Genomic DNA, 7,500 nt, shown 5'->3' on the forward strand with positions numbered 1-7,500 from the left:
ACACGTACGCTCACCCTAAAACTTTGTCGTACCCTAACCTGTACCCTAAACAGTCCCCGTCCCCTAACCCTAACCCTAACCCTAACCCTAACCCTAACCCTTACCCGAAGCCTTACGCTCACCCGTCCCCTAATCCTAACCCGTACGCTAACACTAACCCGTACCCTAACACGTACGCTCACCCTAAACCGTTGTTGTACCCTAACCTGTACCCTAAACCATCCCCGTCCCCTAACCCTAAACCTAAGCCTAGTCCTAACCCTAACCCTTACCCGAAGCCTTACCCTCACCCGTCCACTAATCCTCACCCGTACGCTAACACTAACCCGTACCCTAACACGTACGCTCACCCTAAAACGTTGTCGTACCCTAACCTGTACCCTAAACCGTCCCCATCCCCGTCCCCTAACCCTAACCCTAACACTAAGCCTTATCCGAAGCCTTACCCTCACCCGTCCCCTAATCCTAACCCGTACGCTAACACTAACCCGTACCCTAACACGTACGCTCCCCCTAAACGGTTGTCGTACCCTAACCTGTACCCTAAACCGTCCACGTCCCCTAACCTTAACCCTAACCCTAACCCTAACACTTACCCGAAGCCTTACCCTCACCCGTCCCCTAATCCTAACCCGTACGTTAACACTAACCCGTACCCTAACACGTACGCTCACCCTAAACCGTTGTCGTACCCTAACTTGTACCCTAAACCGTCCCCGTGCCCGTCCCCTAACCATAACTCTAACCCTAACCCTAACCCTTTCCCGAAGCCTTAACCTCACCCGTCCCCTAATCCTAACCCGTACGCTAACACTAACCCATACCCTAACACATACGCTCACCCTAAACCGTTGTCGTACCCTAACCTGTACCCTAAACCGTCCCTGTCCCCGTCCCCGTCCCCTAACCCTAACCCTAACCCTAACCCTTACCCGAAGCCTTACCCTCACCCGTCCCCTAATCCTCACCCGTACGCTAACACTAACCCGTACCTTAACACGTACGCTCACCCTAAACCTTTGTCGTACCCTAACCTGTACCCGAAACCGTCCGCGTCCCCTAACCCTAACCCTAACCCTAACCCTAACCCTAACCCTTACCTGAAGCCTTACACTCACCCGTCACCTAATCCTCACCCGTACGCTAACACTAACCCGTACCCTAACACGTACGCTCACCCTAAACCGTTGTCGTACCCTAACCTGTACCCTAAACCGTCCCTTAACCCTAACCCTAAACCTAACCCTAACCCTAACCCTAACCCTTACGCGAAGCCTTACCCTCAACCGTCCCCTAATCCTAACCCGTACGCTAACACTAACCCGTACCCTAACACGTACCCTCAACCTAAACCGTTGTCGTACCCTAACCTGTACCCTAAACCGTCCCCGTCCCCTAACCCTAACCCTAACCCTTACCCGAAGCCCTACCCTCACCCGTTCCCTAATCCTAACCCGTACGCTAACACTAACCAGTACCCTAACACGTACGCTCACCCTAAACCGTTGTCGTACCCTACACTTGTACCCTAAACCGTCCCCGTCCCCTAACCCTAACACTAACCCTAACCCTTACCCGAAGCCTTACCCTCACCCGTCCCCTAATCCTAACCCGTACGCTAACACTAACCCCTACCCTAACATGTACGCTCACCCTAAACCGTTGTCGTGCCCTAACCTGTACCCTAAACTGTCCCCGTCCCCTAACCCTAACCCTAACCCTAACCCTAACCCTAACCCTTACCCGAAGACTTACCCTCACCCGTCCCCTAATCCTAACCCTTACGCTAACACTAACCCATACCCTAACACGTAAGCTCACCCTAAACCGTTTTCGTACCCTAACCTGTACCCTAAACCGTCCCCGTCCCCATCCCCTAACCCTAACCCTAACCCTAACCCTTACCCGAAGCCTTACCCTCACCCGTCCCCTAATCCTAACCCGTACGCCAACACTAACCCGTACCGTAACACGTACGCTCACCCTAAACCGTTGTCGTACACTAACCTGTACCCTAAACCGTCCCCATCCCCTAACCCTAACCCTAAACCTAATCCGAACCCTTACCCGAAGCCTTACCATCACCCGTCCCCTAATCCTAAACCGTACGCTAACACTAAGCCGTACCCTAACACGTACGCTCACCCTAAACCGTTGTCATACCCTAACCTGTACCCTAAACCGTCCCCGTCCACTAACCCTAACCCTAACCCTAACCCTATCCCTTACCCGAAGCCTTACCCTCACCCGTCCCCTAATCCTAACCCGTACGCTAACACTAACCCGTACCCTAACACGTACGCTCACCCTAAACCGTTGTCGTACCCTAACCTGTACCCTAAACCATCCCCGTCCCCTAACCCTAACCCTAACCCTTACCCGAAGCCTTACCCTCACCCGTCCCCTAATCCTCACCCGTACGCTAACACTAACCCGTACCCTAACACGTACGCTCACCCTAAAACGTTGTCGTACACTAACCTGTACCCTAAACCGTCCCCGTCCCCGTCCCCTAACCCTAACCCTAACCCTAACCCTAATCCTTACCCGAAGCCTTACCCTCACCCGTCCCCTAATCCTAACCCGTACGCTAACACTAACCCGTACCCTAACACGTACGCTCACCCTAAACCGTTGTCGTACCCTAACCTGTACCCTAAACCGTCCCCGTCCCATAAACCTAAACCTAACCCTAACCCTAACCCTTACCCGAAGCCTTAACCTCACCCGTCCCCTAATCCTCACCCGTACGCTAACACTAACCCGTACCCTAACACGTACGCTCACCCTAAACCGTTGTCGTACCCTAACCTGTACCCTAACCCGTCACCGTCCCCTAACCCTAACCCTTACCCGAAGCCTTACCCTCACCCGTCCCCTAATCCTCACCCGTACGCTAACACTAACCCGTACCCTAACACGTACGCTCACCCTAAACGGTTGTCGTACCCTAACGTGTACCCTAAACCGTCCACGTCCCCTAACCCTAACCCTAACCCTAACCCTAACCCTTACCCGAAGCCTTACCCTCACCCGTCCCCTAATCCTAACCCGTACGCTAACACTAACCCATACCCTAACACGTACGCTCACCCTAAACCGTTGTCGTACCCTAACTTGTACCCTAAACCGTCCCCGTTCCCTAACCCTAACCCTAACCCTAACCCTAACCCTAACCCTTACCCGAAGCCTTACCCTCACCCGTGCCCTAATCCTAACCCGTACACTAACACTAACCCGTACCCTAACACGTACGCTCACCCTAAACCGTTGACGTACCCTAACCTGTACCATAAACCGTCCCCGTCCCCGTCCCCTAACCCTAACCCTAACCCTAACCCTAACGCTTACCCGAAGCCTTACCCTCACCCGTCCCCTAATCCTAACCCGTACGCTAACACTAACCCGTACCCTAACACGTACGTTCACCCTAAACCGTTGTCGTACACTAACCTGTACCCTAAATCGTCGCCGTCCCCGTCCCCGTCCCCTAACCCTAACCCTAACCCTAACACTTACCCGAAGCCTTACCCTCACCCGTCCCCTAATCCTAACCCGTACGCTAACACTAACCCGTACCCTAACACGTACGCTCACCCTAAACCGTTGTCGTACCCTAACCTGTACCCTAAAGCGTCCCCGTCCCCTAACGCTAACCCTAACCCTAACCCTAACCCTAACACTTACCCGAAGCCTTACCCTCACCCGTCCCCTAATCCTAAGCCGTACGCTAACACTAACCCGTACCCTAACACGTACGCTCACCCTAAACCGTTGACGTACCCTAACCTGTACCCTAAACCGTCCCCGTCCCCTAACCCTAACCCTAACCCTAGCCCTAACCCTAACCCTAACCCTTACCCGAAGCCTTACCCTCACCCGTCCGCTAATCCTAAACCGTACGCTAACACTAACCCGTACCCTAACACGTACGATCACCCTAAACCATTGTCGCAGCCGAACCTGTACCTTAAACCGTCCCCGTCACCTAACCCTAACCCTAACCCTAACACTAACCCTTACCCGAAGCCTTACCCTCACCCGTCCCCTAATCCTAACCCGTACGCTAACACTAACCCGTACCCTAACACGTACGCTCCCCCTAAACGGTTGTCGTACCCTAACCTGTACCCTAAACCGTCCACGTCCCCTAACCTTAACCCTAACCCTAACCCTAACACTTACCCGAAGCCTTACCCTCACCCGTCCCCTAATCCTAACCCGTAAGTTAACACTAACCCGTACCCTAACACGTACGCTCACCCTAAACCGTTGTCGTACCCTAACTTGTACCCTAAACCGTCCCCGTGCCCGTCCCCTAACCGTAACTCTAACCCTAACCCTAACCCTTTCCCGAAGCCTTACCCTCACCCGTCCCCTAATCCTAACCCGTACGCTAACACTAACCCATACCCTAACACGTACGCTCACCCTAAACCGTTGTCGTACCCTAACTTGTACCCTAAACCGTCCCCGTCCCCTAAACCTAACCCTAACCCTAACCCTAACCCTAACCCTTACCCGAAGCCTTACCCTCACCCGTGCCCTAATCCTAACCCGTACACTAACACTAACCCGTACCCTAACACGTACGCTCACCCTAAACCGTTGACGTACCCTAACCTGTACCCTAAACCGTCCCCGTCCCCGTCCCCTAACCCTAACCCTAACCCTAACCCTAACCTTTACCCGAAGCCTTACCCTCACCCGTCCGCTAATCCTAACCCGTAAGCTAACACTAACCCGTACCCTAACACGTACGCTCACCCTAAACCATTGTCGCAGCCGAACCTGTACCCTAAACCGTCCCCGTCCCCGTCCCCGTCCCCGTACCCTAACCCTAATCCTAACCCTTACCCGAAGCCTTAACATCACCCGTCCCCTAATCCTAACCCATACGCTAACACTAACCCATACCCTAACATGTACGCTCACCCTAAACCGTTGTCGTAACCTAACCTGTACCCTAAACCGTCCCTGTCCCCGTCCCCTAACCCTAACCCTAGCCCTAACCCTAACCCTAACCCTTACCCGAAGCCTTACCCTCACCCGTCCGCTAATCCTAACCCGTAAGCTAACACTAACCCGTACCCTAACACGTACGCTCACCCTAAACCATTGTCGCAGCCGAACCTGTACCCTAAACCGTCCCCGTCCCCTAACCCTAACCCTAACCGTAACCCTATCCCTTACCCGAAGCCTTACCCTCACCCGTCCCCTAATCCTAACCCGTACGCTAACACTAACCCGTACCTTAACACGTACGCTAACCCTAAACTTTTGTCGTACCCTAACCTGTACCCTAAACCGTCCGGGTCCCCTAACCCTAACCCTAACCCTAACCCTAACCCTAACCCTTACGCGAAGCCTTACACTCACCCGTCACCTAATCCTCACCCGTACGCTAACACTAACCAGTACCCTAACACGTACGCTCACCCTAAACCGTTGTCGTACCCTAACATGTACCCTAAACCGTCCCCTAACCCTAACCCTAAACCTAACCCTAACCCTAACCCTAACCCTTACCCTTACCCGAAGCCTTACCCTCACCCGTCCCCTAATCCTAACCCGTACGCTAACACTAACCCGTACCCTAACACGTACGCTCACCCTAAACCGTTGTCGTACCCTAACCTGTACCCTAAACCATCCCCGTCCCCTAACCCTAACCCTAACCCTAACCCTAACCCTAACCCTTACGCGAAGCCTTACCCACACCCGTCCCCTAATCCTAACCCGTACGCTAACACTAACCCGTACCCTAACACGTACGCTCAACCTAAACCTTTGTCGTACCCTAACCTGTACCCTAAACCGTCCCCGTCCCCTAACCCTAACCCTAACCCTTACCCGAAGCCTTACCCTCACCCGTTCCCTAATCCTTACCCGTACGCTAACACTAACCAGTACCCTAACACGTACGCTCACCCTAAACCGTTGTCGTACCCTAACTTGTACCCTAAACCGTCCCCGTCCCCTAACCCTAACCCTAATCCTAACCCTTACCCGAAGCCTTACCCTCACCCGTCCCCTAATCCTAACCCGTACGCTAACACTAACCCGTACCCTAAAACGTACGCTCACCCTAAAACGTTGTCGTACCCTAACCTGTACCCTAAACCGTCCCCGTCCCCTAACCCTAACCCTAACCCTAACCTTAACCCTAACGCTTACCCGAAGCCTTACCCTCACCCGTCCCCTAATCCTAACCTGTACGCTAACACTAACCCGTACCCTAACACGTACGCTCACCCTAAACTGTTGTCGTACCCTAACCTCTACCCTAAACCGTCCCTGTCCCCGTCCCGTAACCCTAACCCTAACCCTAACACTATCCCTAACCCTTAACCGAAGCGTTAGCCCCACCCGTCCCCTAATCCTAACCCGTACGCTAACATTATAACGTACCGTACACGTACGCTCACCCTAAACCGTTGTCGTACCCTAACCTGTACCCTAAAGCGTCCCCGTCCCCTAACGCTAACCCTAACCCTAACCCTAACCCTAACCCTTACCCGAAGACTTACCCTCACCCTTCCCCTAATCCTAACCCTTACGCTAACACTAACCCGTACCCTAACACGTAAGCTCACCCTAAACCGTTGTCGTACCCTAACCTGTACCCTAAACCGTCCCCGTCCCGATCCCCTAACCCTAACCCTAACCCTAACCCTTACCCGAAGCCTTAACCTCACCCGTCCCCTAATCCTAACCCGTACGCCAACACTAACCCGTACCCTAACACGTACGCTCACCCTAAACCGTTGTCATACACTAACCTGTACCCTAAACCGTCCCCATCCCCTAACCGTAACCCTAACCCTAACCCTTACCCGAAGCCTTACCGTCTCCCGTCCCCGAATCCTAAACCGTACGCTAACACTAACCCGTCCCCTAACACGTACGCTCACCCTAAACCGTTGTCGTACCCTAACCTGTACCCTAAACTGTCCCCGTCCCCGTCCCCTAACCCTAACCCTAACCCTAACACTAACCCTTACCCGAAGCCTTACACTCACCCGTCCCCTAATCCTAATCCGTACGCTAACACTAACCCGTACCCTAACACGTACGCTCACCCTAAACCGTTGTCATACCCTAATCTGTACCCTAAACCGTCCCCGTCCCCTAACCCTAACCGTAACCCTTACCCGAAGCCTTACCCTCACCCGTCCCCTAATCCTAACCTGTACGCTAACACTAACCCGTACCCTAACACGTACGCTCACCCTAAATCGTTGTCGTATCCTAACTTGTACCCTAAACCGTCCCCGTACCCTAACCCTAACCCTAACCCTAACCCTAACCCTAACACTTACCCGAAGCCTTACCCTCACCCGTCCCCTAATCCTAAGCCGTACGCTAACACTAACCCGTACCCTAACACGTACGCTCACCCTAAACCGTTGTCGTATCCTAACCTGTACCCTAAACCATCCCCGTCCCCTAAACCTAACCCTAACCCTAACCCTAACCCTTACCCGAAGCCTTACCCTC

The sequence above is a fragment of the Delphinapterus leucas genome, chromosome 1, assembly GCF_059928025.1.
Source record: "Delphinapterus leucas isolate spDelLeu-1000000601 "Yukka" chromosome 1, BTC_Dleu_Yukka2, whole genome shotgun sequence".
In the NCBI taxonomy this organism is placed as follows: Eukaryota; Metazoa; Chordata; class Mammalia; order Artiodactyla; family Monodontidae; genus Delphinapterus; species Delphinapterus leucas.